Below are 26814 nucleotides of genomic sequence, written 5' to 3'. Positions count from 1 at the left end.
AATAAAAGCTACTGCAACCACGCATTCTATGGGGAAGGAGGGGCGAGGATCACATATAGCAAAATAAAACTTTGCAAACTTTGAAAATGGTGTGAAAGCTCCATTCAGGCAGTGCACTTCTGAAGTTCTTCATAGCACAGGTTTTTGCCTGAGCCTGAATATAGATGCTGCCACCTCCGTGAGTGGCCTCATTAAACAGTGGATCTCTAATGTGTCTCTTTTTTTGCTATCTTTTTCCAGTCTCACAGAGAAGCTTGAAAGCAAGGAGAGGGCTGCTTTACGAAATAGCAGAGGGGTGCTGTGCTTGCATCAGATCTGCCACCTTCTTAATGAAAGTTGTGCAGCCTGGGGACATCTGGGTGCATCTGTTAAGGGCTTTCTATAGAACCTAGTAGGAGTGCCCATATTGCTGCTCCTCACCCATATCTCTCCAAATTCCTTCATGTTCTGTCTAGTGGTCATCACCATTGTTGCAGCCCAGACCTCATATATCTAATATTTAGATAGCATGCTGAGGATATTAAATTTAATAGCTGGAACAGTAAAGCGTACAATGGGCCAGAACACACAGTGGTAGTTGATTGGTTGGAGATTGGCTGGCTCCTGCATGAAGCAATCTATACTATGATTGGTTGCTGTGGCTGTAAAGGGGGGGGGTACTTTTCCCCCCGCCTTTTTCTTTTGGGTACTCTGTATGCTGTTTGGATTTACTTGATGATGTTCCTGTGTTCCTTGTCTGCTGTAAATATAAATGTTAGATAGGTTTATTTATATAAAACTGCAAGTTTGTGTCAGTGTTTCTGACTTCATTGGGACACCTGCTGCACAATTCCCTGACGAATATGAATGCTCAGAGAAGCATTCTGACTTTTGACATAGATTACAAGAAAAATGGCACTGCAGGCTGAATAAGATTTTAAGTTCAGCATGTGAACACAAGTATCCCCTGGCAGCATCAGCTCTTGAAATGCTTCAGAAAGCACGCAACGGGAGAAATTTGCATGGAGGCCAACCTCCCCCAAGGAATAACTATTCTTTCTGCACAAATGCCTACACAACAGCATGCCCAGCCCACCAGCGTCAGATGCAAATCTCCAATAAACTGCACAGCTGGATGGAAAATACCTCAACAAAGCTGCTGAAAAATGATACAGTTAATGATCATGGATGCTAACTTCAGAGTAAACAAACACCAGCATACCATACATAACCTCAAGGAACAACTGGAACAACCCCAGTACACATAAAAATGGTGACAAACACTATCAAGATTACATCTCTAAGACAAGATGGGAAAAAAACCCACCTCCAAACCAAACTGCTCAAGCTAAATTCCAGGAACAAGGAAGTACCTGAACCTAAATGGATTGTCAACATATCTATCTTCTGTCGAAACATCCAGAAAGGCCTCAACTATAGCATAGATGGTGCTAATCAGTTGGAATTCTTTACAGACATAGAACCAGCATTTAAAACCATAGGATTTGCTACAGAGATTCAAGAAAACATAAGGCAGACAATCATAGCAAAGTCCAGAAAAACACAGTATCAGATCCAATTCAAAGCAGAGAACAAAGCAAACCCCCAAAATTTAAAGAAAGGCCAAAAAAAAATCACCATCTTTCCAGAAGACAAAGGGCAAACCACAACTGTCATGGACAGAACAATATTTACAAATAGCCAAAGAAAATTGAAGGACAAAGAAACCTATATTCCAGTAATCATCAATCCAGTATGGAAACTAGACAATCTAATCAACAGAACCTGAGTTAGTTTAAACGACTAAGAAAGGTCAAATCACAAAAGATGAACACTCATGGATAAAAACTGGTGGATATATCCTCTCATCTATAGATTCCCCAAAATGTATAAACCTGACATATCTCTTTGTTCAACTGCATCATTACCAGGGACCATACAACATAATGAAAGAATTTACTAAAGAGCTTAGACATGTCACAAAGGGGAGCAAATATTCTACCAACTCCCCACTACGGTGCCGCCAGAAAAATCAAAGACCTAAAAATAGAAGATGAAATTCATTAAATATCACTGCATTCTTTACATCCATAGATCCAGCTAGTAAATCCATAGATCCAGCTATGGCAGAAATATTATACAGTACACCCGACCTTACTAAATACACTAAGATCAAAATATCCAGAATAATAGACCTTTTAATTTTACCTCACTATCAACTTTCAGTTTGATGGCCAAATAGACAAACAAATCAGAGGAAAACCCATAGATCACCATTCTTAGAATTCATAGCAGAGACTGCAATGCAGCATCTAAAAACTATAGCACTCCCAAACATAAAACAAAAAGCATGGATCCAGCATGTAGATAACACCTTGTCATAACAAAAAAGAACAACTAGAAAAGACACAGGAAGCAATCAATAGCTTCTTTTTTTATTTCATTTTGTCACAACAGTATACACAAACTTTGTCATAAGTAAAAAAAATATCATGAAGAAAATATATATATATATATTTTCTAAGCTCTAGAAAAATCTGATCACAAACCCAAACTCTGGCTCAGATATGTAGACGACACCTTCATAATCTGGCCACACGGGAAAGAAAAACTTGACAACTTCCTCACACACCTCAATAGCCTACACCCCAAAATACAGTTCACCATGGAAACAGAAGTTAATAACCAACTTCCCTTCCTGGATGTCTTAGTCTACAGAAAACCCAATGGCTCCCTAGGACACACCATCTACCAGAAGAAAACACACACAAACCGCTATCTGCACGCACTCTCACACCACCACCCAGCACAGATCAACTCCGTAGCCAAGACACTCATCTCCAGAACAAAATGCTTAGCTGATGAACAACACCTAAAACCCGAACTAGACACTCTCACTAACGTACTAACATCCAATGGATTCCAGAGAAATAAGATTACCAAGCTAATCCAAAAAGAACCCCCCACTAAAATCCAAGACAGAGAACAAGAAAACGGCACAGCCCTCCTCCCATATATAAAAGGCACCACAGACAGAATCAGCAAGATCCTCCACAAACACAACATCAAGACAGCATTCTGCACAAACAGAAAAATATCCACCATCCTAAGAAACCCCAAAGACAAAATTGAGTTAGAAAATCAAGGAGTATATGAAATCCCATGCACCGCCTGCCCCACCACATACATTGGACAAACCAACAGAAGAATAAGTGCACGCATTGAAGAACACAAGAACTCATTCAAAAAAGAGGAACCAACTTCTTCCCTGGTCCAACACTTTAAAGTCACAGGACATGATATTGACTTTAAAAGACCAGAACTATCGCCAAAACTGAACACTTTAACAACAGAATAACCAGAGAAGCCATTGAGATAGAAACACGCCCACACAGCATGAACAAACGAGATGACACCTTCATAATCTGGCCACATGGGAAAGAAAAACTTGACAACTTCCTCACACACCTCAATAGCCTACACCCCAAAATACAGTTCACCATGGAAACAGAAGTTAATAACCAACTTCCCTTCCTGGATGTCTTAGTCTACAGAAAACCCAATGGCTCCCTAGGACACACCATCTACCAGAAGAAAACACACACAAACCGCTATCTGCACGCACTCTCACACCACCACCCAGCACAGATCAACTCCGTAGCCAAGACACTCATCTCCAGAACAAAATGCTTAGCTGATGAACAACACCTAAAACCCGAACTAGACACTCTCACTAACGTACTAACATCCAATGGATTCCAGAGAAATAAGATTACCAAGCTAATCCAAAAAGAACCCCCCACTAAAATCCAAGACAGAGAACAAGAAAACGGCACAGCCCTCCTCCCATATATAAAAGGCACCACAGACAGAATCAGCAAGATCCTCCACAAACACAACATCAAGACAGCATTCTGCACAAACAGAAAAATATCCACCATCCTAAGAAACCCCAAAGACAAAATTGAGTTAGAAAATCAAGGAGTATATGAAATCCCATGCACCGCCTGCCCCACCACATACATTGGACAAACCAACAGAAGAATAAGTGCACGCATTGAAGAACACAAGAACTCATTCAAAAAAGAGGAACCAACTTCTTCCCTGGTCCAACACTTTAAAGTCACAGGACATGATATTGACTTTAAAAAGACCAGAACTATCGCCAAAACTGAACACTTTAACAACAGAATAATCAGAGAAGCCATTGAGATAGAAAACGCCCACACAGCATGAACAAACGAGATGACACCTCCGCCTACCAGCCATTTGGAAACCCGCCTTAGTGACAAACGAGTCCCTAACACGAGGAATGACACCAGACCCACACTCACAAGGTCCACACAGGATGTCACCACCGCACATCCACCCAGAAAGCAGACCCAAACCCACACTGATCATGAAGCACGACCAAGGACCAGAAGCCAGACCGCAGCTGCAACATTAGCCATTTCAAACCCCTCCAATCCATTCATGCAGCAGACTGACACCCACTATGAAGATGTAGCACGACCACAAAGCCAAACAACAGCTATGCAGCTCACCAGCTCAAATCCCCCTGCAGCACAGACTAGACTGAGCACAACCAAGCCCCCACCAACACAGGACACACCCCCAGCCAATCAGAGCACAGAAAAACCCCCATCCAATCAGAGCACAGCCAAGCTCCCACCCAATCAGTTCAAACCCCCACTAGCAGTTAAAAGGAAGAAACAGCTGCGATCACACATTGCTCCCAGAAGCACGAAGCTGAAGCCTGAAGATGACGAATGAGACTTCGTCGAAGCGTCGGCAAGACACTTCCAATTTTACGGAGAAAACCCGAACAACCAAAGACCTATATACAAACACCCGTGAAAACCTCAGAAAACAAATATATATATATATATATATATATATATATATATATATATATATATATATATATATATATATATATATATATATATATATATATGTAAAGAATATGTATCAGCTATATTAATTTATATAATAAAGGGAACAATAGGACAGGAACGGTAGGCACTTTTATGCTCTTATGCACACCCCTTAATGTGTAATATTTCTTCAAAGTTTTCAAAAAAAAATTCAAAAAAAAATTTTCTGTGTAATATTTCTTCAAAGGAATAAAATTCACAAAGAAAGAAGAAGACAACACATTACCCCTCTGAATATCCTCAAGAGCAGAGGAAATGACAGCAAATTATAAACCCAAGTCTATTGAAACACAGCCCATGCTAAGTAAATGCTCCATTACCTAAGTAATAACCCAACATTCCACAAGAGGAGCTGTGTAAGAACATTATTCAGATGAGTTTAAATCCACTGCAACAATCCAGAACATCAGAAATAGAAAACAGATTGCTTCCAACAAAATGGAAATATACACCAACTAAAGCCCTCCAAAATAACTTAAATAAATCAACCCATGAAGAAAAAACAGGATTCATTTACAACATACAGTGTACAGACGGTAACAGTCACTGTGTATGATAGACAGGCAGAAGACTAGCACAGCATATGCATGAACACCAACCAACAGTCAAAGAACATGATGAAAACTCCTTAATCTCAAAATATGTGGACAGAATCAAGCATTGTTTCAACTTGTGCATTCTAAACTAAGCCAATTCTCCCCAAAAAAAACACTAGGGAAATCCTGGAAGTCTGGCATTCAGAGGAATTTATTTACTTCCATTGAGGACCTGTATACTGCACGAATCAAGAAGAGGGCCGTGAAAATATTTGCAGATCCCTCGCATCCTGGACATAAACTGTTTCAACTCCTACCCTCAAAACGACGCTATAGAGCACTGCACACCAGAACAACTAGACACAAGAACAGTTTTTTCCCGAAGGCCATCACTCTGCTAAACAAATAATTCCCTCAACACTGTCAGACTATTTACTGAATCCGCACTACTATTAATCGTTTCATAGTTCCCATCACCAATCTCTTTCCACTTATGACTGTATGACTATAACTTGTTGCTGGCAATCCTTATGATTTATATTGATATATTGATCATCAATTGTGTTGTAAATGTTATACCTTGATGAACGTATCTTTTCTTTTATGTACACTGAGAGCATATGCACCAAGACAAATTCCTTGTGTGTCCAATCACACTTGGCCAATAAATTCTATTCTATTTATTTATTTATTTATTTATTTATTTATTTATTTATTTATTTATTTATTTATTTATTTATTTATTTATTTTGTCAAATACATATTAAATAATATATATAAGCATGAATTGAATACATAAAATGAATACAACTAAAGGGAACATTAGGACAGGAACGGTAGGCACGCTGATGCTCTTATGCATCAATAGATGCATAAGAATTACCCATCAATAGATACATAGAGATAAATCATACATACACGGCATTCAAAAGAGACAATAAAAAGCTAAGAAGAAAACAAAAACACCAGAGCAGCAGCCAACATACAGATAAACAGGGATTTTTATTTTATTTTTTATTTTTTTTAATGAGACAAACCATCAATCAGAAAAACAATACCCTGATCAAGGAACTGCCAAGTAGAAAACCACACCTCCATCAGGACTGGCAGGGCAAACTACTGCATAGATATACAGAGCAAACCCCATGCTCACTAGCACTCATGATGTTACATGGTTGGGTAATGTAACATTTGCAAGTGAACCCAGCTTAGAGACCATGAGTGATTCCTTTGTTGATATTGTTCAAAAATTTGGTCTGCTAGATTTTTTATATTTCTCTGATTGTCGTAACTCCACTAGTATGCATAGTATCTTTGGCTCCTCTTGAGCTGTGGTCACAGAACAGGAGAGTCCTAGTATAAGAAATTGAAGGGAATATTTTATCAGGGCTACCCCTCCCCCCTTCCCCTCAGAGGGGAGTGGGGGAGACTCCAAGTCAACATTGATTTCTAGCAACTGCCAGATAAATCCCTGCAGGGTTTTTTGCCAAGATTTCAGAATGGCTTGCCATTGCCTCCTTCCTAGGGCTGAGAGAGAGAGACTGGCCCAAGGTCATCCAGTTAGCTTCATGTTTACGGCAGGCCTAGAAATCACTGTCCTTGCCTTAACCACTAGATCCAGACTGACTCTCATAGAGGAGGCTGATGAAAAGCTGAATTGAAGATCATGCTTAAGGATAAGTATAAAAACTGATTTCCTTGCCTCTTTATCCAACTCTTAATATATGAGTCCTAATAATGTACTGAAGTCTAACTTGATGTCTTTCTCTAGCTACAGAAATAAGAGCTTGTTAAGCTAAGGCAGAAATTTGTTTTCTTGTCAGACTAGAGTTTATAGTTCTCAGAAATGACTATCCCAGAGTCATTTGAGCAAAAGCAGGAGGGTTTGGATTTGGTAGGAGGGACAAAGCAATATAATAAAAGTATTGTCTATAGATTTTGAGGTTTCCCCCCCTTCATAGTCAACAAGGCTACTATTCTTTTTCATAACAATCAGGGTTATTTATCCCAAAGACAGGGAAGGCAATGCTCTGGAAAGATTTATTTGACATCTGGGAAAAATACTTTTGAAAGGAGTATAAAATACTCTCATTTATGAAATAAAATATATTTTTAAAAACTCTGAATTATTTTCTAAGAAATGTTCATACTTTTAATTATTTTCTTGAACTTTGCTTATGATTGGCAGAAGCTGAAAGAAGTTGTGAAATGCTGGATTGGCTATTTAATAAAAAAAGCCAGCAGTCAAGACTACTTTTGGGAAAGACTATGAAATACTCTCAATTATCTTATTAAATTGAACGCATTAAAAATGCAAATAATTTTCAGTCAAATGTGCCTAATTCTATTCTGACTGGCAGAAGCTGAAAGACGTTTCAGCAATTTAGCACTCATTAAAAACTGCAGGTGTGCTACTATAGGGCAAGAACAATTAAATCATTTAAGTGTTTTATTATCAGTGTGAAGTTGCAAGAGGAATTCGGGAGACCATTTTAACAATTTGCAAACAAAAAGACCAGATTTTTTTTTAAAAAAAAGCTTATTCATAAAACATACTTGCGTAAGGGAACTTAAAAAGAAAAATCAAAACTTCAGCAGAACAAATAGCTTTCTTACAGCAAATTAAAAATAGCCTCCAATTTTAATGACTTTTTCCTCAGGTTGGATGGTATGTTAAACAAAATAGAGCAAAACGAGAAGGATGGCCAATGCCACAGTGGAAAAAACAAAAATAAAACTATTGATCATGGCAATACTTGCACTGAATATCATTAAATATCGTTTCAAAATTTTAAAAGGGTATGTGTGGGAGGGAGTGTTATTTTCTGGCCTATAATAAAGGAAGAGGGGAGGCTGTATTCCAAACCTGGACTAAGGGACACTACCTTCTAAAATGTGACTGGACCAGTGGTGGGTTGCCCCCAGTTCAGACCGGTTCACAAGAACCGGTAGTAAAACCTGCGGGAGGCTCCGCCCACTGACCCGGACGTCATCAGGAAGCTTCTGCACACGTACGCGGCCCTGTTGCGAACCGGTAGTAAAGGTAAGTAGAACCCACCCCTGGACCAGACCATGCCTGGGGACTGTGATTTAAAAGACTTCCCTGAAGCCTATTCTAGAACAGATCGGAGCATTTTATGGATGCCAGGCTAAATCCAGCCCTTTGGCTGTCCCTGTTCAGGCTGCATGAGGTCAATCAGAAATTAGAAATCAAATGTAAATAGTGTATGTCCTGCACCCACTTTAACTGCATTTCTTTTATTTGGAAGGTGACTGCTACTTTTTTTCCCCCAATTTACATATATTTGTGCATAAACACCTTCACAGTCCTATTGGTTCGGCCCTCCACATCAGTCCTAGTTTCTCATGCGGCCCCTTGGAAAAATGAATTGCCCACCCCTGTGCTAGAAGTAGAACCTCAGTAAGGGATTCGTTCCTATGAGTCTGCATTGCTTGGAAACTAGCTGGATCACTTTGCTAACTTTGACAGGCACTGTAGCTGAATTGAAGAAGGAAGCAACAGCTCTGCTTTGATGTTGTGCCATTACTGATCATGTAGGTGGGACTTACTTCAAAGGGGATTGTCCGCCTTTTCTCTCTCTGCGCTCTATAAGGCTGGCTTTAATTGCAGAGCGAGGGCTTCTTCAGGGCTCTTAGCATTCTCCTTTTAAAAATGAACTGCCATATCAAAGACATCCATCCACTTTTATTGCTGAGGTAAGCAAGTACCAAAACTGAAGCCAACCCTTTTGTTTCTCCCAATTCTTTTCTTTTCTTTCTTTCTTTTTCTCGAACTGACCGTTGGTGTCAATGCGGTACAAAAATCTGAAGAGAGATGAAGAGAGAAATCAAAGCCACAGTCAAATCTCAAATGGTTGAGTAATCAGGGTGGGGTGCTTTTGATAAAAATCAAGACTCCTTCCAGTCACGCTCAGTTCTTGGCGACTTTGGCATGTTTGTTTTGTTGACAACAGTTCTGTAGAAGAATATTGCCATTGCCTTCTTCCAAAATGTTACAGCTAGGGTTGTCTTGTTGACTCTTCCCTCTTGTCTTCACCCTGGCATTCCCTGATTCTCTCATGTAAATAGGAATCAAAATTAATGCTTGTTATGCCCTGTGATGTTTTGCTGTTTCAGTTGACAGACTACCTGGTTAAATACAGTGTCTCCTCTGACTGGGAGTGGAAGGACAGAAACCTTGAGAGTTTTGATTGGCTGAGGAATGAGCAGCGACTGATGGAGGCTGACCCAATTGGTCACATGATCATGCTTCTCCAAAAGAGCAGAAGCACAATATGCTATTATTTTGTGTTGGCTTAAGCAGGAAAGATTGGCTCTATTTTTGGTATGGGAAAGACTAGTGTAAAACAGCTTAAATCATAGGCTGTGGATTAGATGATGCAACTTCATGGGATTAAGGAAGAAACACAGAGCTGGCCAGGTGTCCCAAAGCCAAAGTAAACCACAGTGAGGAAAGGGCTTTATATAACTCATTGAAATGATACATTTTCCCCTTTTGGCAGTCTAGGAGCAAGATACCCCTTGGACGAGTACCATTTTGGAATAATATGTGGGAGAATGTGTATTGTACACAGATTTTTTTTAGGGTCTGTTTTCAGCTGTGTTGCAGGTCTGGTTTTGGCACTCTATTTGTGTTTCACACAAATTGTGAATTGGTGAATTAACCCCTTCCAAAATACAGATGGAATGCATCCTTACTGGTTGCCTCCAAGCTTTCACACTGTCACTACAACATCATTCTAAATAATGGCCTCACGTCACATGTCTCTAGATAAGCTGAAAAAATTAATGGGAACTAGAAGATTCCACTTTACCAAGTAAATTGCTTACTAACAAATAAAAGTCTAAAAGGTACCCTCACTGGGACACTGTCGAAACACAATCAACATTAACAAGTAAAATCTAGCAAAACTACAAGGAGGCAATAAAATTAATATACACCGTGATCAAGTTTCAATAGACACTTACAGAAGTATCAGATCCTAAACTTGTAAACCCTTCTCATCTCTCTTGGCAAGTAGGATTTGACACAAAACAGTTTTTCTTAATGTGTCAGATGACACAATGAAAAGATGGAGGCAGCGATGTTTGCAGGGGGACTCAGTACTGGCAACGTGGCAGATGAAGCATCACAATGCAAGTTTAGTTCCTTCGGAATCTGTCTGTGTGTGACATCAAAGCAGGTACAAAAGGGGTGTGGCTTGTATTGGGATGCTCATTCCATCACCTGTGACTCTTCCCCTGCAGATGCTGTTGGGTGAAGAGGAGCAAGTTCATAGATCTTCTGGTAAAGCAGCCTTTGTGACAAGTCATGTCCACTCTACTTGCTCCATGGCAATGATCCAAATCTGTCCATTAATTCAACAGGATGCCTTATCCTTTTGTTCCTATTTTATCACATTAAAATCAGAAGGGGTCGACATTTTAAACTTTCCAGAGAAGCCTACAGGGATGGGAATTAGTTTAGTCAATGTCTGTATTTTTAATAAGCTATTAAATCAGAATTAAAAATGACTACCAAGAAGAAACAGATCGATGTCTGATAGCTTTCTGGTATTTTACCACCCATGTTTCTTTACATCTGAATCCACTTGCCTGCTCTCCTAATTCCAAATGAACTTTCATCTCTTGTTTAATGATATATTGAAAGACGTGCTGACAGGGCTCCTCTCACATTTTCCTTTTAAAAAGGCTGCCAGATCATAGATTCACAACTTCAAGTCACAGTAGACTATTGTCAATTTACTTGCCTTTTGGTAATTTAATCTTACCTCAACTTCTATCATTCTGGCTTGCCTTGCTATTATTATTTTTTTCAAAAATGCAACAAGATTTAGAAGGTGTATAGAGTCATTCCAAAAGCTGTTTGATTTTCTAAAATATAGATCAAATGCAATTTCCCTTGTCACTGAACAAAATATTGTGACATGAATTTTCTCTAAGTGCTGTAATTATAATATGGTTAGTGTTCTGGAGAGACAGACTTAGGAGTGGTCTTTGAAAACTTCACAAGTTGCTATGAAAGATGTCTCCTAACTGAATCCAACAACCTTCCCCTGAAACAACACTTAATATGAAAAAGATAAAGTCTCCTTTGAGTTGAGTACAACTCTTCATATTTCATATCCATGTACTTTTCTTGGCAATATTCCAGTAGGATTTACTACTGCCTTCTTTTGGAATTGTTTTTCAGTTTCCTGGTTTAGACTTCAGTTCTAGGACTCTCGGGGGTCTTGTTACTAATAGTATATTAGTGAGGTCTAACCCTTCTTAGCTTTTAAAGATCCACCAAAGGCAGCATGGTGTTGCCTTCTTTTGTTGCATCATTTGTTGTATCTTTTGTTTGACCATGTCGTATTAGTAGTAGGTATGACACAGCTTTCTTTAACTTGGAACTTTCCAGATGCATAGGATTACATCTCCTGTCATCCGTAGCCAGCATGTCCAAAGGGTGTGTCACTAGGGATGATGTGCATTGGAATCCAACACATCAAGAAGTCTTCAAACTGGAGAAAACTGGACCTACACCTATCCTAATGAATCTCACTGTAAGTAGAGATATGGCAATTCGAGAGCTTCTCAGTGAGACGTTTCCTGTGCAGTCCCATTCAATAAATTTTGTGAGAATTCAGACATCATCATCTCCACTTGGAACCATCCTATGTCTCCTCACTAGACCTGGCTGAGGTCTGACCAAAGCTGAGGAATTCTGGGAATTGAAGTCCATAGGTCTTAAACTTGCCAAGGTTGGAGACCCCTGCTCTAAAGTATAGGTGGAAGACTGGTGGCCTTTCAGAGAATGCTGAACACCATCTCCCAGCATCCCTCACCACTGACCAAACTGGCTAGTGCTGCTGGGTACTGTATTTCAGCAATGTCTGGAAGACCACATGTTTCCTGTTCTTTGTGTGCCTGAGATCCCAACATTAGGCACATCCAAGAATATAGGGAGCTGGGGAGGTAAGCAAACACATTTAAAGAGAAACCATGAGTCCAGGAGGCAAAACATGTTTTCTTTTTAGCAATGGTCTTCATAGCCCTATTTCTGACTAAGTTCTTGTTTGAGAGCAAAGAAATCAGCCCATCAGATAGAAGCAATCAATGACATACAGGGCGGCATTTCCTAAAGTGAGACAGTGGGCTAGATCTGAAGGACTGATTAATTTAGCTCTGCCTATGGAAAGCGGCATTTCTAAACAATTGTACATTTGTGCAAATAAATATGCACTTGCTTTTAAAAGTTGGCAGGGGATCTAGACTTATTCCCTCAAGGTAGTTGCTTCCCAGCAGTCAAATTACAATATTTGGCTGCTGAGCAGATGGTGTTTTTCTGCCAACGGGTACAATTGGTATTGCCATGACTATTGTGTGGAACTGGAGCTTTGAGATTGCCAAGTACGAAATGATACACACACACGCACTTTTGAGTTTGTATTTTTTTTAAGCATTCACACAGCATCACGTTGAGGATGGAGACTAGCCTATCCACTGAGCACCCAGCTCCAATAGGAGTTAGTGGTGAAAGGGACTGGATTTATGCTGGGCAAAATTTACTTAGCCACCTGCCAAAATAAACTTTTCCAGAAAATTAGCACTGGATGTATCTCAGGCTTTTTTAAAGTCATAACTCATATGGTATATTTTCTCATGTCTTCCTCTGCATAATTAATATAGTGATGGTTGGCACTTAAGAATTTGAGTGTACAATAAGAGCTGCACAGATATGCAAATATTTTACAGGGTCTATTGGGGGTCAGGAGACATATGGTCTGTTGATTAGGGCACTGATCTAGAATTAGGGGTATCCAAATTCAAATCCACATTTAGCTATGGAAACTCACTGGATGATTTTGACCAATTTTTTATCCCATCTGTTTTCCTGGGATTTGCAGTGAAGATATTGTAAAATTAAAAAGAGATATTTAGGTATAGGTAAAGGTAAAGGTTCCCCTTGCACATACATGCTAGTCATTGCTGACTCTAGGGGGCAGTGCTCAACTCCGTTTCAAAGCCAAAGAGCCAGTGCTGTCCGAAGACGTCTCCGTGGTCATGTGGCCAGCATGACTCAACGCCAAAGGCGCACGGAACGCTGTTACCTTCCCACCAAAGGTGGTCCCTATTTTTTCTACTTGCATTTTTATGTGCTTTCGAAACTGCTAGGTTGGCAGAAGCTGGGACAAGTAATGGGAGCTCACCCCGTTACACGGCAGCACTAGGGATTCGAACCACCGAGCTGCCGACCTTTCGATCAACAAGCTCAACGTCCTAGCCCCTGAGCCACCGCGTCCCTTTATTTAGGTATACCAACCTATATTTATAGTCCCTTTATTTAGGTATACCAACCTATATTTAGGTATACCAACTGATTTATTTGAAGGCAAAGTGGGATAGTAAAGTAACAAGTGAGTAAATGATTACAAACTCAGTTAGGAAGTGCAACATCGGCCATATCTAGTCAAGATACCACCAACAATCATCAAGAGTGTGTTAAGAAACGATTAAAGCAAAATTAAAAGAGATATTTAGGTATAGGTAAAGGTAAAGGTAAAGGTTCCCCTTGCACATACATGCTAGTCATTGCTGACTCTAGGGGGCAGTGCTCAACTCCGTTTCAAAGCCAAAGAGCCAGTGCTGTCCGAAGACGTCTCCGTGGTCATGTGGCCAGCATGACTCAACGCCAAAGGCGCACAGAATGCTGTTACCTTCCCACCAAAGGTGGTCCCTATTTTTTCTACTTGCATTTTTATGTGCTTTCGAAACTGCTAGGTTGGCAGAAGCTGGGACAAGTAATGGGAGCTCACCCCGTTACACGGCAGCACTAGGGATTCGAACCACCGAGCTGCCGACCTTTCGATCAACAAGCTCAACGTCCTAGCCCCTGAGCCACCGCGTCCCTTTATTTAGGTAAAGGGGTAAAATTTATTTAGGTAAATATACCAACCTATATTTATAGTCCCTTTATTTAGGTATACGTCCCTATATTTAGGTATACCAACTGATTTATTTGAAGGCAAAGTGGGATAGTAAAGTAACAAGTGAGTAAATGATTACAAACTCAGTTAGGAAGTGCAACATCGGCCATATCTAGTCAAGATACCACCAACAATCATCAAGAGTGTGTTAAGAAACGATTAAAGCAAAATTAAAAGAGCTTTTCAGCAAATTGAATTTTGCTTCAAGGAAAACAACCCCCCCCCAAAAAAAAGGAACATAAACATGCATGAAAGCAATCCATAAAGTATGCCAAAAGATTTTGAGGTGCATATTACTAAAAAGAATATTATATACAAATGACAACTTAAAAACTTTATACACACACAAGCAGGAAACTGGGTAGGGAGGATTATCAGATGTCAAAGGAATTATAGCAGTAGTAAAGGGGAAGTAGATTGCAAAGCAGCCGAATGAATTATTTACGTCTGCTTTTGCTTCAGAGGCTGTAGATATTTATGTCTGAACTGATATTTCCAGTAAAGGAGCTTGAAACATTGAGGCAGGTATTATTGAGATAGAATTCTAGTCCTTTTTGGCAAATTAAAAACAATGAAATCATATTGGGGTTCAATTATAAACAAGGAATTGTGAATTTGCTAATTGTTTAACAAAGATCAAAAAGATACACAAGGCAAATATTGCTGGAGAAGATTTCACAGCTTCTGCACAATTACAGAGTTCTTTAAGAATGCCAGTAAGTATGCGCATAGCTGTGAAATGGTGGACATGTTAACATGGACTTCAGAGTAATGGCTTTCACTTAGGACTGTTGAGAAGCTTAGCAGTGATGGAATAAGTGAAGATCCTCATAGAAATCAGCAACTGGCAAAGAATAAAGGGCACAAATAGGAATAAATAGAATTTTTGCAAATATGTACATTCCAGAAAATTCTGTATTTTATTTTATTTATTTTTATTTTATTTTTATTTATATCCCACCCTTCTCCAAAGACTCAGGGCGGCTTACACTATGTCAGGCAATAGTCTTCATCCATTTTGTATACTATATACAAAGTCAACTTATTGCCCCCCAACAATCTGGGTCCTCATTTTACCTACCTTATAAAGGATGGAAGGCTGAGTCAACCTTGGGCCTGGTGGGACTTGAACCTGCAATATTGCAAGCAGTTGCTGTTAATAACAGGCTGCATTAGCCTGTTGAGCCACCAGAGGCCCTAGCACAAGAACCAATGCGTTTTAAATTAGTTGTGAAGTAGGGCAACTGTATGTTGACTCCAGATTAGTTGGAGACAAAACAAAAAAAGGGACAACCAAGAGCTCCCAAGTAGTTATTACTGTTCTATATAAAAAAAATAATAGGTGAATCACATTTGGCCAAAATATATTGTATTTCCAGCTATATGGATCCAATGACTGACCAGAAATGTATTCTTGGTTCAGCTGAATAACACAATGAAAATGTATTTTTATGTGCAGCTCCTGTTACTGGGGGGGGGGGGAGTCATGTGATACAACCATCTCTGAGGACCTTCACATGATCAAGAAAGCCATTCTAAACTGCAGGACACAGAATAACTACCAAACTATATGAGCATTTTGACTGTGGGACCAATTGCCCAGAGAACTGGAGGGCTTCAGCTGAAATGCTCACCTAAAGACTAGACTGCTGTCTAATAAGGATGCTTCAATTCAGGCGTTTGCATTGAGCAGGAGCTTTGGTGATTTTTATATAGTACTTAGTTAAGCTATAGAATTAATTACTACCCAATCTAGTACTGAGGCAGTTTGGACAAATTTTAAAGGAACGTTTATGACTAATCATGATTGCTATACAATATCTCCAGTATTGGAGGTGACAGCATTCACTGGAACAGGAGGAGGAGGATGCTATTCTGCTCATGTCTTATCCTGAGTTTTCTATTGATATCTAACCCATAGTAACTGATTGTTGGTTAGCCTTTGGCCTAAACCATCATGGGTCTTCCTTCATCCCTTACATCCAGATACTTGTTGAAATCTTTTCTTTTAAAAACTATAAGCATAAATCAGTTTTTATTTGAATGTAGATACTAACATGCATGCTACTCATTGCTATTCATAGGATAGGCATGCATTTGCAGAAAGTCCTTCTCAAAGCCAGCAAAAGCAAAGTTTATCTCATTCTGCCAGGAGTGCTTCTTGCCTTTGAGATTACCACATCATCCCTCTCTGACTTCTGTAGGTTGTGCAAGTAAGCTGCCAGTTCCTGGACATCATCAGTATCTCTAGGTTGAAGCAAATAGAAACAAGATGTTTATATGAGATCGTTCAATGATAAGCAATTCTATCACTTGTCTATGGAGATTCTCAATCATCTAGGTCAGAGGTCTCCAACCTTGGCAACTTTAAGACTTGTGGACTTCAACTCCCAGAGTTCATCAGCCAGCTTTGTTGATCTAGGTCATGGTTGTCCCAAAGGTGCTTTTTCAAGTGGCAACTGGACTTTGTTTTTCCTCGAAGATGTTTCACTCCTCATCGAAGAAGCTTCTTCAGTTCAGTGAAGTGAACTGAAGTGAAGCTTCTTCAGAGAACCAAAGAATTTTCTTGGGTGAGAAGAAAAATGTCTTTGGTGAAAAACAAAGTTGAGCTGTCTTTTGAAAAAGCACCTTTGGGACAATTCTATCACTTGTAAATGGGGAATTTACAAGTGATAGAATTGTTCCAAAAGTGCTTTTTTATTTATTCATTTATACCCTACACTTCACCCTCATCTTTCTCTCTCTCTCCCTTTTTTCCCCTGGTTTAATTATTTTTACTTTGAAATTTATTTATTTATTTATTTATTTTGTCACAACAGTATATATAAGCATAAGCATGAAATAACTATACAATATATAAGCATATATATAAGCATAAGTATGTAATAACTATATTAATTGGATATAATGAAAGGAAACAATAGGACAGGAACAGTAGGCACACTTGTGCTCTTATGCACGCCCCTTACAGACCTCTTCGGAATGGGGTGAGGTCAATAGTAGACAGGTTTTGGTTAAAGCTTTGGGGATTTTGGGAAGAGACCACAGAGTCCGGTAGTGTATTCCAAGTATTAACAACTCTGTTACTGAAGTCATATTTTCTGCAATCAAGATTGGAGCGGTTAACATTAAGCTTAAATCTCATGTGTGCTCGTGTATTGTTGCAATTGAAGCTGAAGTAGTCTTCAACAGGAAGGACATTGTAATAGATGTTTGATTCTTTTTGGATGTTAAAACATTCTGTTCGTTATTTGAAGACCTCAGAGCCCCTTTGGACTTTTAGGTATACCAGCCAACATTAAGCTATGGTCAGACTGAAGAGAAAAACAAACTTTGTTTGTGTTATAGGAGACATAATCCCCTATCCTAGCTAATTCGGGACATGCTCTATGCTAAGTCAGCCTCCTATGAAAATCATCCCTTGAGAGAAAGAGAGGCATCATCCTTTGAAGAGTGTGGGGAAAGTGAATTGGGTCGTCTATATTTTACTCTTTAATTAAAACTTGGCATTTGACCATTGGTATTATAAAGAGTATGTAATCATCGTCCCTTTGGTGGGGGAGGGGAAACTAGAGCTAAATGGCAAGATACATAAGACAAAGCCTTGTTTCTGAAATTTAAATTCCTCTCTAGTGACATAGTAAGAGTTTGCAACTAGGTGATGACATCTGCCTGGAATCTAACTATTATGAATTACTACTCAGTTTATGAAAATGGGGAGTCAGGAGGGCTGTAAATATTAAAAGCACCCCAAAATTTATTTCTATTTTTTTATCAATCGTTTGTACTTGCAGGATGTTTAATCGCCTATCAATCACACTAATTGCTACAGCCGTGCTGTTGTGTGCAGCAACTCTGCCCATGCTCAGAAGCAAATTCTTCTGTCTGCAAAGGTATGTGTTTCGTAATAACGGTAAACAGGATTTCCTCCCAGAAAGCCACTAACCCTAATCAAGAATCTCTTGTATAAATTGGTACGAAATGATGGTAAAAGATACAGTGCTAAAGCTTCTCCATCAAGATGTCACCATCATTTGTAAGGAAGTGAGAGGCAGAAGCTGGCTAAACTCTTTCTCCTCCTGCAGAACCCAAAATGCTTCTCAGTCCATGGAAAAGACCTCTTTGCAGATGTCTATGCACTTGAATGAGGTGGTGCAACTGCTTGCCACTGAATTTCATTGAGGAAAAAAATAAACATTTCCCAAATTTAGAAATGGTTACATTAATTTTAGATTCTTTCTCCAACCAGTTATACCATCGATTCCATGTTTCGTAATATATAGATTTTAGAATCTAAAATTAATGTATAAATATATAAACGTAAGAGAAGATGTTATAGAGGAATGAAATAGTTAATGTGTAATAGATAAGTATAAAGTGTAATGAATATAGAAATTAAGGTAAAGGTAAAAGTTCCCCTCGCACATACATGCTGGTCGTTCTCGATTCTAGGGGCCGGAGCTCATCTCCGTTTCAAAGCCGAAGAGCCAGCGCTGTCCGAAGACGTCTCTGTGGTCATGTGGCCAGCATGACTCAACGCCAAAGGCGCACGGAATGCTGTTACCTTCCCACCAGAGATGGTCCCTATTTTTTCTACTTGTATTTTTTACGTGCTTTCAAACTTCTAGGTTGGCAGAAGCTGGGACAAGTAACGGGAGCTCACCCTGTTACATGGCAGCACTAGGGATTCGAACCGTTGAACTGCCGACCTTTTGATCGGCAAGCTCAGCGTCTTAGCCCCTGAGCCACTACGTCCCTATAGAAATTAGCTAGTAGTATATAAAATGTATGTGTATATAATTGGTTAAAAGATAAAATAGGTATTACCAAGATGCCGGTATTGGGAAGCTGTAAAAATGTAACAAAGATGTTAAAGATGTAAATGCGGAATAAAAATTATTTTTAAAAAAAGAAAGAAAGAAATGCTTACATGTGTGTCTTACATAGCACCTACTCGGAATCTACTGCAATAATTTTCCTATTTTCCAGCACTAAGTACAATTTGCTTTTCTCTTTTACATAACACTTAAGAGAGATGAAAATTATCTTTTTCAAACTCCATTAGCCACTTAGGTTGGTTTGCACCTAATTTAATCACACCGATTGAACTTTAAAAAGACACCAGTGAGAAGTGTACAAGCTAGAGCCCATGAAGCATCTGTACAAGTCATTTTATTTCAAAAGAATGTAACCGCCACTAAGAGTTATTTCATTTTCCTTGCTTTTGTTTTAACCTTTCCTTTTTGGCTCAGAAAAAGGCCCCCAAGGCAGCCCACAATTTCAAGTTTCTTAAAGAGAGAGAGAGAGAGAGAGAAGGAGGGAGGTATCAAAATACAAATTAAAAACTGAACAAATTTAAATGTTAGTAATTAAAATGCCTTTTTCAAAAGGTAACCAGCTCAGATATGCAGCTGGGTAGTCATTATTAAATTAGCTACAAAAGCCTCCAGCCAGCCAACTCCAATGCCTTCAGCGTGTTGGCATTTGCAGTTGGAGGTATTTGTGTGGTGCAAATGTATTTGGAGTGATCAGTAATTCTCTCAGCCAACTTCTCACATTCAGTGGTGTATTCCTAAAAAGCAGGGTGATAGATCTATCTGGAAGCAAGCTTACACAAGCGCGACATTCCAGCATTGAGAAACCAGCAGAGTGTGGCACAATGACGGTTCAAGTGAAACAAGGCAGACTAGCTTCCAACTGTATTCCTCATCGTGCCTGCCAACATGACAGGATCAGGAATAGAGACGTAGCCTGTTTCAGGAGCCATGCATTGTGCAAAGTCATATTTATTTCTTCATTTGCTCACACACACCCCAACAGCAGCAACTGTTGCAGGTTTTTTTTTAAATCAATATTTTATTTATTTATCTCCAAAGTTAAAATTCAAAATAGAAAGAAAAAAAAAACCTAACATCAACTACAAACAGAGCAACCAAACAATAGTATAAAAAAAAACGTGTGCAAAAAATAACAAATGACTAACATATCACTAACATGAAACATAAAATGTCCACCCTGGTTGAATGCTGAAAAATATATCAGAAATATGTGGTATGTTCTCCTCCACTTACATAACTGGTTTACAAATAATTATAAACTTCCCCATTCTGTATTTAATGAAAAAAAAATCCTATATTTATGTTACACAGAAAGATATCACCGATATTGAAATTATTTATTTATCAATCAAGTCGACCCATTATCTATTCATTATATATAAAAAAGCAGCTATGCTTTTTGTTTATACTAAGTATTGGAAAGAAAAGGGAACACTAATTATTGAAGAATGGACTTTAAAATTGATTGAACTGGCAGAGATGGGGAAATTAACAGCACTGATTAGAGACAATGGATTAGATAAGTTTATAGGAGAGTGGAAGCCACTTATGGATTTCTGCGTGTTCAATACAATAATAGAAGGTTAACAAATAGAAGGTTATCAAACATTAGTTATATTTTTGGGGTTACCTGTTGAGCAGCAACTTAACTTTTGTAGCTCAAGCTCTAATGAACATTAGGGACTGGGGACATTAAATGAGACATTAGGGACTGTAGTATTACTTGATACTGTGGGGCCAGTCCAGTAGTAGGTTTCACTTACCTTCGCTACTGGTTTGGAAATGTGAGAGTGCTCCTGCGCATGCGCAGAGCACCCACTGCCACTGCTACCAGTTTGCCGGCGAACTGGTAGAAACCCACCACTGGACCAGTCTTCACTAAAACCATAATACCAAAGAATACAAAATTCTATGTGGGGATAATTGGTTCTTATAGGCTATCAGAGGTACTCAGAGATTTGGCCTTTGCAATAGATTCAGTGTCTCTTACTATGTATTATATTCAGAAAGTGAGCCCTAAGTGAATTTTGAAAGCAAGTCCAGGTTTTAAGAATTGTCACTTGAGAAACATTTTTAAGAATATGGAATAAATATAAACCCACACGGTGTCCAAAGATATCATTATTGACACAAAAAGCTTTCTACAGAAGAGAGACAGCAGATCAGGGGTGAAATGCTCCCGGCTCTGACCGGATCTCGCACTCTGGTAGCGATCGTGGCCTGTGGTTCGGCGATCCGATAGCGATCGGCGAATCACCAGCGACACCCGCCTCCCAGGTGTCATTTCTTCCTGGTTTTAACCAGGAAGTAATGTGTTTTTTACCTTCTGCACATGCGCAGAAGGTTTTGTGCACGCACAAAAGGTTTTGCGCATGGATGTGACGCATGCGCGTGCACTCACTTAGTTCACGCACATGCGGCATGTGGACTTCCAAGCCAGTAAGGAAAGTACGTAGATTTCACCCCTGCAGCAGATCAAGAACTTATAAGGATTGATTAATACAAAATAAGGAATAAATCAAGAGGAAGAGGAAGGCACAATTAGCAACAAATGGACATTATTTGCAATTGTTTTCTTATAGTCAGAGGAAACACAAGTTTTACAAGGACAAAACACAATTTGGAATTGAAAATAGGCAAACTGAATTTGAAGTAGAGTTATGTATAAATGATAGTCATATGACAGCTCAAATGTATTAATTCCTACTAAGGTTTGAAACAGAAGATGAACAGGGTAGAAATTATATTGTATGTGGGCTGCACTGCAGACTTTGGTTACAACATAAATATGGATATATGGGAGAAAATGTGGATAACTAATGTTAAATTTACATTGTTTACAAAATTTTTATAAAATGATGTACCAATGGTATACGACACTCACTAAACTGCATAAAATCTATAAGGGAATACCAAAGCAGTGTTGGAAGTGTGAAAATAAAGAAGGAAGTTTTTATCATGCATCATGGACTTGTGAGAAAGCAAAGATTTACTTTGGTTACAAATCCATACAGTGATATAAAAGATACTGCAGACTAACATCATGATGAAACCACAATTATTCTTATTGGGTTATGTTGTATTTGCACGACGGGAGAATTAAGGAGCTGCTATTGGCTGAGCTGTTGACAGCTCCTTAATTCTCCCGCCGGCTATAGCATCGGCGGTTAACCAATCGACTGCTGGTTACTGGTCACGTGTTCTCCAGCCGAACACAACAGGTTATATGGGCATGGAATCAAAAAAGAAATTTAGGAAATCAATACTGTATATCGGAACTGCAGCAAAAAGTGTCTCCATGTTCTTTGCTTGATCATCCCCTCTTTGCTTTATCCTACTGCAGAGGTGAGAAGCTTCAGTATTCCAGAATTTATTTATTTCACTTCTCAGCACAGTCCAAATCAGCACAGCAGTGGTGAAAAATTCAGGAAATGGGCATGTATGTTTACTTTAAAATTCTGCTGTTTTGCTCCTCGTGATCAGTTGCTGTAATCATCTCCAGATCTATTTTCCCCATTAAAAAAAAAGAAATCTAGTAATCAGTTATATTCTTAATATATATAATCTGAAAGCACTTTGCCCATATCTTCCCCTAATCTCTAAAACTATCCATGTAAATTGCTAATGAGATTTTTAATACAAATCATTGTTAACATGCAGTTTCCTGATGCTTGCTTTTTAAATGCAAATTCCCATTATATAAGCAATTTCTCTAACCCCACTCCTCACATACTTTCACTCTATTTTCAGTCATACTGTATTTCCAAGCATATTTTTATAGATTTGGAATTAGGGAACATTTAAGTGACAGGTCTGATTCTAGCATTTGTTCTGGAGAAGTGGAATGCCTAAATTGGTTTCCAATGGATTATGATGGGTTTCTTTTATATCCCCAAATGGGAACTTTCATTCATAAGACCCGAAGTGATCCAGGTTTACCCCTCCATCCTTCATGTGTAGCTGAAACTATTTGGGGGCTCTTCCTTTTTCATCCCAACACCATTTATCACCCCTTTTTCTGTCATTCCCCTCTCCCCAAATTTTAGTCCTTGGGGAAGGAGCCTCTCCTAATGTACTTTATAAAATAAAATCTATGTTGTTGGCACTAAATAAATAGCTGTGAAAGTTGTCCCCAAATTGTTTTTTTCTAAAAGGCAACTGGACTGCCTTGGGTTTTTTTTCTTTGAAAGTGTTTTTCTTCTCATCCAAGAAGCTTCTTCAATTCTGCTTCTTCAATTCTCATCCAAGAATCAAAGAAGCTTCTTGGGTGAGAAATGAAACATTTTCAAAGGAAAAAAACCAAGACAGTTTGGTTGCCTTTTGGAAAAGCATCTTTGGGACAGCCATAACCTGGATGGCTGAGAATCGCCATAACAGTTGTCAAAGTGATCTCTTTTCCATAACAAGGGCAACCTGTCCTGGTTTTGCCTCTGGTCTCTCCCTGACTTGGTTTCCTTGTAAAATTACAAGAGTCCCTAAACAAATAAACATGATGGGGATGACATTGAAGGGTGGCCACCTCAAATTAAAGTATGACTCACCTTTTTTATTACTATCTGATATAAAGAAACAATTTAAGAAATTGTTAAATTAGTTGTAATCATTTTGTGCAATACTGTTCTAGATGAGGCTATAAATACTCTTGAAAAATAGAGCTCATATTTGTTATTCAGCATGTAAAGAATGCTAAGATAGCTTATGTATAGAAAAAAACACATGATAAAGGAGACAATAATTTAGCTTCCCTAGGGTCTTTTTCCTTTGAAATCACAACCATTTTGTAAAATGTCTTGGTCAATCGAGATTCAGAGTTTGGTCTTTTTCATGATTATGCTGACTATCCCAAATGTTATTGTTTTGAACTAAAGATTCTAGTTGGAAAATTTGAGTGGTTTAGCAGGAAATCAATTACTCAATCCTACTTTGAGGTGTATCCTAATACACTACAATTAACTTGTCTTGGGTGCTGTCTCTGCATTATCCACTAACAAATGAAAGATAAATGATAAATACTTTTTGTAAGAAAGGTGTTGAGAATTAATTACTCACTGTTTGCTGATTTGAAGAAATATTTTCCTCCAATGGAACAGGGAAAGCAATAAATCTAGAGGGTGCATACTTATGCCTATGTATACTTAGGGCCAAACTCTAACTGGAAAAAAAATTCATTAATGTTTCTGAAAGTGTCCAAAGGTTGTTTAGGTGAACTAATTTTTTCAGTTGAGAAGAAATTCATTGTGATATCCTTCATTCTCTCCTATATATGCACCAGTTCAAATGTGCCAATGTAATATCAAATTCTCATTTGACATTTTTGCTTTTCAGCTCTTTATAATGAGAGTAGAGGAAAAAAGCAATCATGCCTTATCCAAATTTAAATTTTGCATTTAATAAGCCTTCAGGCCTATCTAAACTTCAGAGGGGAAAATAGCACTGAATGAGGTAGAAATATATTCTACTGGAGACAATTGCTATTATTCAGAATTTATAAACTATAGCCTCATCATCGCCCATGATATATGGTATTCAAATCATCACCAAATGATATATGGTATTCAAATGGTTCGTGCTACTATTATAATGAAAACAATATGTTTTTAATGATTATAGTTAGACGAAACAATTTACACATCCGAATGAGTGGATCATAATTAAAATATCCAAGTAGTCTACATGCTGAATTGATTGAATTTGTCAGGTTTAGGCAGCTGCCAAAAGGCTTACCAGGTAAATTGCCAGGTAGTTAAATCATGTCTACCTCAGCAAATCAGTTGTATGTCCATTCAGAAGTCCTGTCAAGTTCAGTAAGTAACTGAGCAGGATTGTAGCCAACATTTCTTTGTGAATGTACGCAGCATCAGCTTTTTAAACTTCTCAATTCAGTCCTGAAATACTCTTGAAATTTGGTTAGACAAAAGTAAATGTAAGGTAGGCGGCCCAGCTAAATCTTTCTCATATGATTAAATGAATCATGTACAGTATATAAGAAAATAACAAAATATAATATATAACTTGTGAATAAAGACAAATGCCATCTTCCGGAATCTGTTTCCTATTCCTCTAGATTGCTTGCCTCTTATATAAGAGCTTCATATGATTCATTTTTCATTATGACCTATTTTTATATTGATTATATTAACAGGAATACCAACTGGTAAACAATTGTATGTCCTTGCTATTTTACATTACAATCACGTTCTGTGGCCATTACTTCTAATGCTTGTTTGTCCTGACAACAAAATATTTCATCTCATAGGCAACAACCTTTCGTCCCATCTATGGCTGTGCTGAGATAAATATTCCATAAATATTAACCCAGAATCAGAGCCTGATCCTCTTAATTTTAATAGCTGCTTTTGCTGCAGATTTCCATTCCACTATATTGTAAATATGCTTGGAGGAAAAATAATATGACTATATAGGGGATATAGAATAGACTAGAATAGAATTTTATTGGCCAAGTGTGATTGGACACACAAGGAATTTGTCTTGGTGCATATGCTCTCAGTGTACATAAAAGAAAAGATACCTTCATCAAGGTACAACATTTAATGATGGTCATAGGGTACAAATTTAACACTTAATGATACACTTAATGATAGTCATGGGCTACAAATAAGCAATCAGGAAACAATCAATATCAATATAAATCATAAGGATACAAGCAACAAAGTTACAGTCATACGGTCATAGGTGGAAGGAGATGGGTGATGGGAACAATGAGAAGATTAATAGTGCGGATTTAGTAAATAGTTTGACAGTGTTGAGGGAATTATTTGTTTAGCAGAGTGATGGCGTTCGGGAAAAAACTGTTCTTGTGTCTAGTTGTTCTGGTGTTCTGGTGTGCAGTGCTGTATAGCATCATTTTGATGGTAGGTGTTGAAACAGTTTATGTCCAGGATGCGAGGGATCTGAGGGTTATATGTGGTGAAATATGAAATAAGTTTCTAGTCCCCACCACCACCACAAAGGGGAGTTTGTTGAATTGAAATTACCCATCCAGCCATCCAGCTAAATGTTTGGCAAAAATACTTAGTTGACTTTGTGTTTTGTATGACAGTGTGAATGAGTAAGCTTTCTTAAACTGGTTTAAAAATGTTCATTATGCCAGCAGGTTTTGCGTCAGTGTTGTTGGATAACTTTATAGGATGAGAGGCAGGGATGAAAGGAAGAGAAAAGCAGTATATCCTGTTTCTTCCTATGCTTAAAAATTGCCTGCAAAAGGTAAAGTAGAGTAACCCACAAGATTACATTTATAAATATCTATATTTAGGCAGAGTTTCTCAGTGTTCAAGACATTTTGTAGACAAGATCTTACCGTAGAATTAGTCCTACTTATAGTTCAGCCATTGAAACGAATGAAATATAGTTAGATGACTAACTTAACTTCCATTCATTGTGGAAGGTTTACTCTGAAAAGTAAATTTGGATCCTGCATGGAGTCTTGACAACTCCGTAAAAGTGAGGTTGAAGGAGAAAGTGCTTTGCCTTAGGCTGAGTCAACAGCAAGAGCAAGATCTAAGTGAAAAAA

General features: G+C 38.4%; 1 long non-coding RNA gene across 4 annotated transcripts; it reads left to right on the top strand.

Annotated features, from left to right (window-relative positions):
* The first annotated feature begins 8883 nt into the window (after window positions 1-8883).
* Window positions 8884-19329, top strand: LOC131188898 (uncharacterized). 4 transcript variants are annotated; one of them, XR_009152863.1, is made up of 4 exons: window positions 8884-9169; window positions 10495-12021; window positions 18240-18338; window positions 18898-19329. It is a non-coding gene; the product is annotated as an uncharacterized LOC131188898 (long non-coding RNA). The 4 variants fall into 4 exon arrangements; XR_009152861.1 differs by having other exon boundaries at window positions 8884-10656; window positions 11877-12021; XR_009152862.1 differs by having other exon boundaries at window positions 8884-10760; window positions 11877-12021.
* Window positions 19330-26814: the final 7485 nt, after the last annotated feature.

This window comes from Ahaetulla prasina, chromosome 1 (assembly GCF_028640845.1).
Source record: "Ahaetulla prasina isolate Xishuangbanna chromosome 1, ASM2864084v1, whole genome shotgun sequence".
In the NCBI taxonomy this organism is placed as follows: Eukaryota; Metazoa; Chordata; class Lepidosauria; order Squamata; family Colubridae; genus Ahaetulla; species Ahaetulla prasina.
The sequence above is the reverse complement of the archived record's forward strand: the minus strand, read 5'-3'. Positions and strand labels throughout refer to the sequence as shown.